This window comes from Marmota marmota, unplaced genomic scaffold (assembly GCF_001458135.2).
Source record: "Marmota marmota marmota unplaced genomic scaffold, marMar, whole genome shotgun sequence".
NCBI lineage: Eukaryota > Metazoa > Chordata > Mammalia > Rodentia > Sciuridae > Marmota > Marmota marmota.
The window spans coordinates 2,911,680-2,924,044 of record NW_026000103.1 but is presented as its reverse complement, the minus strand read 5'-3'; the positions used below and the strand labels follow the sequence as shown (position 1 = coordinate 2,924,044).

At 38.5% G+C, this 12,365-nt stretch overlaps 1 protein-coding gene and 1 long non-coding RNA gene across 3 annotated transcripts in view; one reads left to right on the top strand and one right to left on the bottom strand.

Annotated features, from left to right (window-relative positions):
- Positions 1-5,502, bottom strand: part of LOC125610828 — a 29,323-nt gene extending 23,821 nt beyond the window's left edge. Inside the window, exon 1 of the long non-coding RNA XR_007340884.1 lies at positions 4,203-5,502. This is a non-coding gene — a long non-coding RNA (uncharacterized LOC125610828). The remainder of the gene's footprint in view (positions 1-4,202) is intronic.
- Adamtsl1 (ADAMTS like 1) overlaps positions 1-12,365 on the top strand; it is a 905,649-nt gene that overhangs the window by 192,419 nt on the left and 700,865 nt on the right. The window lies entirely within an intron of this gene.

The following is a 12,365-nucleotide window of genomic DNA, read 5'->3' as shown; positions in this document are numbered from 1 at the left end:
TTTTTTTTTTTTTTTTTTTTTTTTTGAGTATTCTGGTCTAGAAAGAAAAATATGATAGGTACTTGAAATAATATTACTGTAATGGATAAATCACATAGCAACAAGAAAGTGGAAAGTAAACTGGCCTCACAAAGAGTGCTTTGCAGACCTTACCTGGAATGCCAAATGCAATAAAGAACACAGGCTGTTTCCATGGGGAGGATGTTGTAGAAAGATACAACCTCATTAGAATGTATACATAGACATAATTCTATTAAGTTAGTGACATCTCATACTGCATAATCATTTTTCCCCCTTTGGGAAAACTACACTGACAAATTAGTCAAATAATTCTCCTTGTCCAGTGGGGAAAAAAACCCCACCAGCCCTCTGCACCACGTCAGGGTCCTAAAAAATTAGGAATGCTCATCACACAGATCAGCTGCAGGACAGGTTTAGTTATAGCAGTTGGATGCTTTGTTCTGTGACTAAGACATTTGTCAGGAGGTTCTTTGTTTATTATCTGTACAGATGGTTCCTATCTTTGAAATCCTAGGGTGCTCTCATCACCTCCTTTCTTCCCTGTGAGCTTCTTGCACTGCTTGTTCAAAGATTTCCAGGCTACCACTAGGTAGGGTGGTGATTAGAGGGAGGCACTTGTGGGTAAGTGGAAACACACTGCTCAAAGCAAGCATCTTGCTTTAGCCCCCTGGTCCTTGCTTGTTCTCCCAGCTTCTGAATGAAAGCAGCTAACTAGGGGAGAGGGTGAGCCTCCCATGAATAGACACTTGTTTCCAGACACAATGCTACACTGGAATTACTGGCCCATGCTGTTTTGCATCAGCAGATGCTTTAAGAATGCAGTGAAAACATCTTATAAAGTGAAAACCTATTATTTGTAAAGCTGTAAAGAGAGATCTTTGTTTGCCCACACAGTTATTTCTCAATGGAACCCTGAGGCCATGGGTTTTTTCAGGACAAGTTTCAACTCTGCTTAGCACACATTTATTGTGCTAAGGAGAAAAGGCCCAAATAAGCAGGGCATACTCTCCTGAATCTTGTAAAGACTGCATGTGTTTAAGATCTGTCTGTCTGGCTTTAATTACAGCCAATTCACAATTACCTATAATCAAAATGACAGAGTATAGAAAAATGAAAATGAAGTCTACATAATCTCTTCTTGACATTGAAAATGTCATCCTCACCTTCACTTATTTAGTTATTTCCAACAAAGCATTATCAGAGTAACTAGCCAGTAGTAACAATTGTACATTTGATTTTGTGTTTTGGATGAAGTTCTAGCCAACAGGAAAAATGGCCTAAGTTTAGATAATAAGAATGGCCTGGGTGGCCAATCCCTACATAATCAAATAGACTGAATATTTCCAGAATTATAAGTTAAAAGGGGGGAATTTTACAAAAATCTGAATAAATAGAATAGGTTGTACATTACAGAAAGGTGGGCTTTTTAATACACTATCTCCAAACACTTTGGAAATAATATCTCATTTTTTGTTCATTGTTCTCTTCTTCTATTTTTTTGCTATCCTACACCTGATCTTTCTCAGATATCTACAGACTTCCCTGCCTGTCCTAAGGGTACAGCAAGCTGATAAGATATTTCTAAATTTCTGATGGGATGTAGAAATGAATGTAATCCACATATATGATAATTCTCATCTTCCTTCAAAATCTGTGAACTAGATGTTTCCTAATCCAGTGGTTTTACATTGACTGCATGTATATTAATTTGGTAACTTCAGGATCCCAATGCAGATTTTAATTATATTAGTACAGGGTTCTATTTCTTCATCCTGTGCAGAAGTATTTCTTCACATTCATGAAGCTAAAACAGAAATGCCTGGGTGGAAATACACAGTGAGAGACACTATTAAATGAGAACAATATTTTGTTGTGGTGTGGAACATGGTAGTCCTTTAAGCAATAATGAGCCTAAGTTCTAGATGGATATGGAAATAATATGAGTTTTTACAACCAAACTCTAGGACTTGAGAAGAGAGGAACATAGATCTGAAAACGAAAAAAGAAAATAACAGTAATGTAAGCAACACAAATAACAATACACATAATAATTTAAGAACAAGCCCAAAACCAATATCCTTGAGCTTCAGACCAGAAATATCTGTGAAGTCCAGAGTGTGTTTCATGTGCTGCCTTTTCTCACACATTAAATCAACATTGTAAATGTGATGTTGATTGCATGCAAGGCAGGTATGTAACCTAGTATGCATTAGAAAGTTACACCTCCAGGGGTTCAGTGTAGAATAAGCAGAAAGTCTAGACTGGCCTAGTTCTTTACACCCACTCTGCCGAGCCTCCAGTAACCTCCCTCTCGCTGAACTATATAGCTCATTTCTGGTGAATAAATAGAATAAAACGAAGCCTGCAACAATTCTCTCAAACATGCGAGGAGTGGCTTTATGTGTAATGATTTCAGAAAGTGGGACTTTATCAGTCTAACACAAAAGACTTTCCAGAGCTAAAGCTCTTTTTATTCTTTTTAAAAAAATTTTATTAGTTATTGATGATCCTTTATTTATTTATTTATTCATATGTGGTGCTAAGGATCGAACACGCATGTGAGGCAAGCACTCAACCACTAAGCTACAACCTCAGCCCCTGTTAAAGCTCTTGTTTTTCAGTTGCTGATAAACCTTTATTTTACTTATTTATATGTGGTGCTGAGAATCGAACCCAGTGCTTCACACATGCTAGGCAATTGTGCTACTGCTGAGCCCCAGCCCCATCTTTTGAAGAAAGAATTTTTGGTGTTTACATTCCCCAATGCCCAAGAATATTATACTTGAAAGGAATGGGCAAAAGGTATTTATATTAACTCTTAAAGGTAATAAATTTGAAAATTACAATCCTACGGCTTTGGGATGTTAAAATACAAAATACTGGTTTGCATTTAGTAAATAGGAGGAGTTTGAGAGTCTTTGGAATACTATTATAATGTATTTATTTTTTAAAAGGCTGCATCCTCAATATCAAGTGTTGGTGGGCTGGGGATGTGGCTCAAGCGGTAGCACGCTCGCCTGGCATGCGTGCGGCCCGGGGTTCGATCCTCAGCACCACATACAAACAAAGATGCTGTGTCCGCCGAAAACTAAAAAATAAATATTAAAAAAAAAAACTCTCTCTCTCTCTCTTTTAAAAAATATCAAGTGTTGGTATTTAGAGGTCATTTTATTTTACTCTTAAAATCTACTTAAATACTAAGTAAAATTTAGTCCATGAGATGAGCTTTTTAATATCCCCTGATAATGTCATGGACTTTAAATGAGAGGGTTAACTGTGTTCTTTTCTCCTCAGTGTGCAATTATATCTTGAGATGAAACTCTTTACACTGTTAATATGAAAATTATCAGAGCACATTTTGCAGTTTAAATTCACCAGCCGTTACCCATGAGAGCATTCTTGTGTGCAAAGTGTGGAGAGATGGTGGTGTTATGTTGTTCCAGATGGTGGTATAAAATGATTTAAAGTTTGGGACCATAACGAATTAATAGGTATCACTGAAACCTTGGTCTTGTCACTACCCTCCATCAAGTCTATGAAATGATTTAAGAGACAGTAACTGTCATGAAAGACACTTATCAACTTCAGAAGTTTAGAGCTTGCTGAATGCAAGTTTTTTTGGACTAATCTGTGTTCCTCAAATATCTTGCAGTTTGTTGGAGGAAATAAATTCCCATTACAATCACTTCCTTCTTTGCACTTGTGTCTGTTCATCCCCTTGTGTTGCACTATCTTTGGGGTTCTTTCTTTTCCTTTCTCATTGTAAAGACACCAGGGATCACATGGAGATATTCAGGTGTTTATTCCTAGACCTCAGATCTGGAGCCTGTTTGCAACAGCCCAGGGCATAGCAGACTGCAGAGCTTCGTTGCATCATGGGCTTGGACAGTCAGGACATTCTGAAGAATATCAGATGTCCCAGGCAAAGGATCATGCTCCCTACTTCTATATCCAACTTCAATTTAGGACTCAAGTGTTTCCCTTTCCCTGAGAGCAAATTGAAGTCAGGTGGTCTTTTGGCCAGGCCTTTAAAATTCAAAGGATTTGAATAAAACTTTTTTGTTTCCTCAGATTTTAGAGTCCTTGGATTAAACACATTTATGACAATAACAATGAAACAAGTATCTTAAGTTCATGCTGGACAATCTATTAGTCCCCTTTACTAAAACTGTGTAGCTTACTTCTTAGGTATGATGAACTTCACATTGCTCAGAATTCTTAGTTGTTGACTGCATGGTACCCCAGTCCTCTGACATCTGCGTGCGAATGATTCATAGTCACTCTCCACACACCACTTGCCTGTGCCTGTAAAACTGAAGAACAGAGATAGAGTGATAGACTGATATCATATTTCTTTCATTAACACTTTTATCTTTCACTATTCTGTGCAAATTAATTTGGGAGAGGAACAAAGTAGAGTCATCCAGAAGTCAGAGGGTGGAACATGGGCAAAGGAGGTGAGGTTCAACTCCTCAGGCCCAGCCACTGAAGGATGACAAGCAGCCCTGGCATCCAGATGCCTTTTGTTTATTCATTACTTCTTTGCTTTCTTCTTTCCCTATAGACTATTTTCAGTAACTCAGTTTTCTTTGAATTGCATTCTCCTCATGGGTGCCCAGGGGCTCCATTTCTCTGAGTGATTTGTATGGTTATTTGTTGTTTGTTTCTGATTTGGATCTGGGGGCAGTTGGCCATGGAGGATCTTGTTCTCAGTTCTGGGACATCTCAGGGCTCGCCCATGAGCATTTTGTCATCTCCAGTTCATGTTGATTCCTGGACAGTCAGGGGATCCTCAAGAAGGAACTGGGTCTGTGAACTGTGGCCCAGAGAAGACTGGGGAACTGTGAGGAGGGAGGGTGCAGGGCCAGGCAGATGTACAGGGTCCCTGAGAATTTAGGCCGAAGGGTCTGGGACTGAGATTGAAATACTCAGTTCAAGAGATGAAGCCCAGGATTAATACATTCCTGGGAACTATCTATCTCCTTTGCCCCACCCATCGAAAAAGCAATAAGTCCCCTCTGGGACATCCCAGGCCAGATGCCTTCAGGGGTCCAGATTTAAGCTGTCACTCACGGTCTCTTTGAAGAAGAAATACCTGTGGGATGGAATTATAGCACCTGCCATCCTTTTGATGGTGACTGTGGAACATTGGCTCAGATGGGAAGCCTCTCTGAGCTACACAGAAGTAGGAACTTTATGCTTCTAGAAACTGTGACCAGATTTCACAAACGGTCTTTAATGAGGACCCAGAGCCCAGTTATGGTTGTTGTTTTTGTTATTATTATTGATCAATCTTTGCTATGTCCACTTGTAGATGATAGATAAGGAGCAAAAATTAATCTGGCATGAAAACCCACCCCTCCTGTAATATTTATCAGTTGGTTTAGGGAAATATTAAAATCTGGGTTTTTTTTGGTGGGGGGGGTGCTATAAATGTAATCCAGAGTTATATGCACACTGGAAATATACTCTATCACTGAACTATACTCTAACCGCTAAAATTTGGCTTTTGTTCAATTTTGTTTAACAAACTTGAATGAAGCAAATACCCCTCTCATCTTCTTCTGAACTGTGATTTTATTTTAGTAGAAAAAAGTAGCAACAATTCTATAATGATGCATTTTCCATGTGTTTATTCCTCAGAGTGAATGGTAGAAATGTTTTTTCTTGAGCTTCTCTTGCTAAAAATGATAGTAAAAAAATTGACCTTTTTGCTTTTAAATGATTTTATTGAAGAATTTTTTTCACCCGAGTCAAGGCTGCCTTCTCATAACTGTCTATACTATCTTTGCAATCATTATATGACTGGCATTACTTTATAAATCAAGAGTTTATGCTCAAGATGGATGTATTAAATTGTAATTTGTTTTAATATCCAAACTAAAAATAACTTTTGCAGTGGGCAAACCCCCAGATGTGTTTTGTTAATCTTTTTTCCTTAATGTCTAAAGCTTTATGTATTTAAGGAAAATTTTATCCATGTGTTTCTCATTTATTTACACTTAACTCATCAGGATGTTTAGTATGAGTTATTTGATGTCCAAGAAGCCTTTTTAACTATTTTATGTGCTTATTTTATATGCCTATGAAATGGGAAGTCATTTTATGCCAAAAACCCAACTCTGTAAAACCTGTCACCATCATTGTGAACAAATATTTATTCCTAAAATTTCATGCTTGATTAAAAAATCTGAACAAGAATTTTCTGGAGCCCATTCTGGATTGACTAGCATCAAACATACATTTATTCTCTACAATCTTGTATGTTCAGGAATCTTATAGTTAAATGCATCATTACATAAAAAATAGTCTGGAGTGAGGGTCTTCATAAGGACATCTGTCAAGTGTCAATGCTCAGGAAATTCGTCCACTTGCTGTTTCCATGCAACTTTTCCTGACACATTGGATGGTGGAGTGTGGAATCCACCCTGTTGGTATGACCACTACTACCATGTATCCTTCCAAATATGCCAAAAGGGAGGAGGAAACAAATCACCTTTTTGGGGCATCTAATCAATGAGTTTTGTATCTGGCATTTCAACAAGAAAATTACTTTCTCAACATCCACACCCTCACCTGTGCCCTGTTAGCCTTCCATGTTTCAAAACAGGTAACCTATTGCAAGTGTGTATTTTAACACATCAATTTATCAGAGATTTGCCCATTCATTTAGCACATGATTTAGTGTTCATTATTCCCCAGGAACTCTAGTAAATTGTATGGATAGTCAGATAGATAATGTGTACATCTTACAGTTCTTAGAGGGGACTATGTGTGTAGTAGATGTCATAGAGGTCCTGCCATTCTTGCCTCAATCCATCTGAGTTCACTTGAGGCTTGGGCACATGCAAGAGCAACATGGAAATGCAGTGAAGCTAATGTCCCTAAGGGACCATGCTCCATAAGTAAGGATTAGGTGCTTCAGCTCTCCTATCCTCTGGTGTGATATTACAGAGATGTGACCTACACAGTTTTTCAGATCTCAGGGACTGAGATCAAGTTGCCCAGTCATGAACACACCTTTATTGCATTTTTTCCCTTCCATATCTCACTTTTCCTCATCTGTACTTTTTGAGATCATCCCCCTTAAAACCACTTGCACCCCAGTTCTTGTCTACTTCCTTCTGGGAGAAGCCTAAGCTAATTCATACAGAAAAGAAAAAGTTGCCACACAACCATATGAGCTGTAACAGAAGCATGCATGGGAGGAGGGGGCAGTAGCAGAGCTCAGAGTACTCATTTCATTTGTTAGGGATTTGTGGGGAATTTACCAACTCAGTGTCCTCCTCCTCCTCCTGGGTAAACCTTATGAAGCCAGGGGTACCAGTTCTTAACTGCTGTATCCCAAGAGCACAGAACAGGTCTGGCATATAAAAGCTTAATGTTTTTGTTGAATGAGTGATAAATCTTTGTCAGAGGGAAAACAGGATTGGAAGGGGACAGTCACTTATAAGTTCAGTTAGTCAGTACTGGCTGCATTGATACTAAATCCATGGGGTTCTAATGTGTAGTCCAGGGCTTTCTCCACAACAGACTCTAAAAACATAAGCAAAAAAAAGAGGAAGTAGAAGAGAACTGGAGTCCCCTAATCCTCTTTTAGAGCATGTCCCAGTGACCTAGGGACCTTCCACTAGGCCTTTTCTCCTAAGGGTCTCACCCCTTCCCAATAGCACCACTCTGAGACCAAGCCTTTGTGGGACATTTGACATCCAAACTATAGCAGATATACAGGTTCTAGAGAAATCTTGGTTGGAATGTGCATCTGGAAAAATCATCTGCATGAGGGCTATGATTGAACTATGGGGTTAATATGAAAAATTAAACATTCAATAATGTTTATTATGTGATAATCAGCATTCTAAGTACTTACAAATATTAACTCTAACTATTAAGTATACTTTACATGAAGTATTAAGTAGCTACTAAGATAATAAATACGAATTCAGTATCTAACTTGACAACCTTTTGAGGTCGATAGTGTTATTTTATCTTGTAGATGAAGAAACAAAGGCACTGAGAAGTAACTTTCTCAGACCCATATGGCTGGTGGGCGGTGATGCTGGGATTGCTCTGTTGTGCAGAGCAAAGACAAGTGTCATAACTCCAAGGAATGGAGCAGGAGCTTGAGATGGATTAATAACCATAAGAAGCACCAAGAGAGATAAGAGAAATATAAGGAAAAACGTAGACTCCCAGTGAACAAAGAGGACAGGGCTTTGCACAGAACACGTGCCACTGAGCGATCCCAAAAAAGAAGGCCAAAGGAAATTCACTGGATTTCACACTGAAAAAAATCTTACTGACAGCAGTTCCCATGAAATGATGGAGGTTGGCTGTTAAACACTTCCCTAGGATCAGGAAAAATAGCTCTGGACCAAGTGATTTAACTAAACAGCTTAAACAAGCTGGAGGAGTAGATTCTAGAGAGTGAATGTGACCTCGTCAATTTGTGCTGCGGGTATTCATGTGGAGGAATTTTAAAATGAGCCAAGCTGTCTAGAGGCAGCAAATCTGTACTCTGACCTCAGAAGGGACAAGTCTTAAGCAGCAATAATGCTCAAAGGGAAGGAAGAGGGTGGAAGGTAGTACCTGAGTGAACACCACATCAAATATAAAAATTAGAGTCTCCCTCATAAGGGATTTTCTGAAAGTTCTTTTTTTTGAGGCTTACATGCTTTGCCCTTGAAATCAGAACATTAAATCAGACTTTGGAGCTTAAAATATCAAGGAGAAGAAGAAAAAAAGAAGAAGATTCATATTAAATCCTCTGCCAATGTGTATTGGCAGCCCATAATAAGCCTGTGGGAGAAAGTCCTCCTGCCGGGAGCAACAGAGTGAAATGGCCTTTGCACACGCAGGAATAATCCTGTCTAGAGGCAGCCGTGGAGGAGAAGGGGATATGGGGACTCCATTGGTGGAGGTAGGCCTAACAAGGTGGAGACAACTCTGCCCCCCAGCCTCCTTGACGCATGTCAAGGCAGGGGAGAGCATTTGGACATCTGCCGCCATTGTCAACATTTGCCATGAGGGACTTTTGCTGATGCCTGCAGCGAATTCGTCAGTTGTCAATGATAATTGAATCAATTCTGGGTGTTTACCTGGAAAGGATTCCACTTTCATTCTAACTTGCCAGGTTTTTTTTAAAAAAAACGAAACTTGAAATCAGTCAGCTGAAATTAGTTTATGAATTGTTGGAAATCCCTAGACAGATTTCCATCAATTCAAAACATCACAGACAATCCTGTATTTGCAGTGGGCTTTGAGTTATTCGTGAAATCCTATTGAACATCTTTTTTGTATTAATTTAGTGATATTTCTCACTGACGTCAAGGTGATGAAAAATAACACTAAACCTCACTTGGCCGACTGTGGAGAACTTGGAACTCCACCAGGCATGCTGCAGGCGATCTCTGGAAGGCAGGCAGGAAGGCAAGCAGGGGGACCCAGCATGCCTCAGAAACTACCTCAGAGATGAGTTTTCGAGAGGAACAAGTCTACAATTATGGGAATAAAACTCAAAAATATTTAACTTCTGCCAGCAGATTCAGAAAAGCTATAAAAACATGAAAAACATGCAAAAATGACAGGAGTGAGCAGAAAAAGATATACTTAAGAAGAGAAAAATCAGCATTTTATTTGTTTGTCAAATAGATGTACTATATAGGAATAGGATTTACAATGTTCCAGGCATTTTTCTAATGACTTCATGAGTAGTAATACATTCAACATTCCCAATAATCCTTCTAGAATGTAATGTTCATTTTACAGACAATGATGGTGTGGCACAGAGAGATACAGTAGTCTTTTCGTGGTCACACAGCTGATACCAAGCTGGGCTTTAAACCTAGTTGTGTCTGCTTTTGGCCACCAGTCATGTTCCCCTTTACAAAGGAAAACAAAAACTAATAGCATTTCCTTCCAGAAGTATAAACCTACATTTAATAATACTCAGAATGACTTTTCCATTGAGTAATTTCTGCTTGATGGATGGTGTCACTAAGTTGTGCCTTAAAAAGATTTATTTGATATTGTGGAGGTAGTTATATCCCACATCATGCCAGCATTGTTCCAAGGTGCAAAGACTCTCATACCGTTGGTTATGCAACATAGCGGGGTAGTGTTGGTGCTACACCCTGAAGTTAAAGTCTTGACTCCAGAACATATTGAAAGATCAGAAATAGCAATAGTTTAGACATTTATGGACAATTAGTGGGCTATGTAATTTGACAAATTGTCTTCAAGGAATGCCATTCTGACTGGAGTGAGAAGGTGAAATCTTAGTGTAGTTTTGATTTGCATTTCCCTGAATGCTAGAGATATTGAACATTTTTTTTCACAAGTGAGGGGAAATGTGTAAATAGTTTTCACATAGATTTTTCCCTTGAGACACAATTTTGAGAACAAAATCATTACATTTGCCTCAGTTATATTGATTATTTTGAAGATTTGCTCTTCAGACATAAAGGTTCTTGGTTACTTGGTTTATGTTTTATGCACATGTCTGTTTTATCTAATTGACATTGAAAATGATGTTCTGCTCACTGTGCTCTCATGGACTCTGCCTCTCCATCATTTTTTTTCCCAGCCAACAGGATTTCATCTACAAGTCATGTGGCTCATTAAGGGGCCCATGCATTTTACCTATAGAAGTCTATCTGCCAGTCAAAGAAATAGGCCATTTTTATTAAAATGCTCTATCTCTAGCTTAGACTTCTAACCTCAGACTCTGATAACCCTGGATATCAAATTTAAATGTCTAAAATCACTGTCTTCCTACCTGTATCCTTCCCCATTTTCCTTGAGGAAACCCCCTCCTTCAAATTGCTGAGACCTACAGCTCAGAGTCATTTTGACTCTTCTCTTTTTCTCATATCCACATCCAGTTCAGCCATGAATCCTGTCTCTGTCCTCAGAATGGATTCAGAATCCAGTCAGTCCTTATTCTACTTCACGTTCCCACCTGTTTTTGAACAAGCTCCTCTTGCATGGATCTCTGTAAGAGTCTCTATGCTGATTCTTTTGCCCCTCTACAGCAGTCAAAAAATCCACAAAAAATGTTGGCCATTGTCATTACTGTGATCAACTCCCACAGTAGGTCTCTCTTTGAGAGTTCAGCTCAAAGTCCTTTAAATGGTCTCTGAGGCCTGACATCATTTGAGTACCATTCCCTTCTCTCCTACTGCTTTCACACCTGCTTCTCTCATCCAGCCACTCTCATTCTTTTTTTTTTTATTAGAGCTTACTAATTATACATAGTAGTTGGGTTTAACCCCAACAAACTCATACGTGCATAGAAATCTAATTCAGTTCATGATCCCGCCTTTCCCATACTCCTTTCCCTCCCATCCTCCCTCCCTCTCCCATTCTCCTTCCTCTACTAGACTTCTTTTCATCCACTTATTGTTTTGTATTTGATTGGTTCTTTTTTGTTTTCCTATCCTTCCTTCCTTCTTTCTTTTATTTTACTCTAGCTTTCAAATATGAGATAAAACATGTGACCTTTGAATTTCTGAGTTTGGTTAATTTCACTTAGCATGATATTCTCTATTTCTATCCATTTACCAGCAAATGCCACAACTTCCTTCTTTTTTATAGCTGAGTAGGACTCCATTGTGTATATGTTTGTATGTATGTGTGTGTGTGTGTGTGTATATATATATATATATATATATACACACACACACACACACACACACACACACACATACATATACCACAACTTCTTAATCCATTTCTCTATTGACAGGCATCTGTATTGATTCCATAATTTAGCTATTGTGAATTGTACTGTTATAAACATTGATGTGGTGATATTGCTATGGTATGCCAATTTTAGATCTTTCAGGAAAATATCCAGGAGTCCAGGAGTGGAATACCTGGGACATATGGTTGTTCCATCCCTAGTTTTTTTTGTTTTTTAAGGAATCTTACTACTTTCCAGAGTGGTTGTACTAGTCTGCATCCCCACCAATAATGTACAAGTGTACCTTTTCCCCCCCACAATCTTGCCAACATTTATTGTTTATATTCTTGATCATTGCCATTCTGATTGGAGTGAGATGAACTCTTAGTGTAGATTTGATTTGTATTTCCCTGAATGCTAGAGATATTGAGCATTTTTCCTGTATTTTTCAGCCATTTGTGTTTCTTCTTTTGAGAAGTTTCTGTTTAGTTATTTTGCCCATTTATTGATTGTGTTATTTTTTTTTGTGTGTGTGTGTGAAGTTTTTTGAATTCTTTATATATTCTGGATATTAATACCTTATTGAAGGAGTAACTGGCCAAGATTTTCTCCCATTCTGTATTTTCTCTCTTCATGCTTTTAATCATTTCCTTTGCTGTGA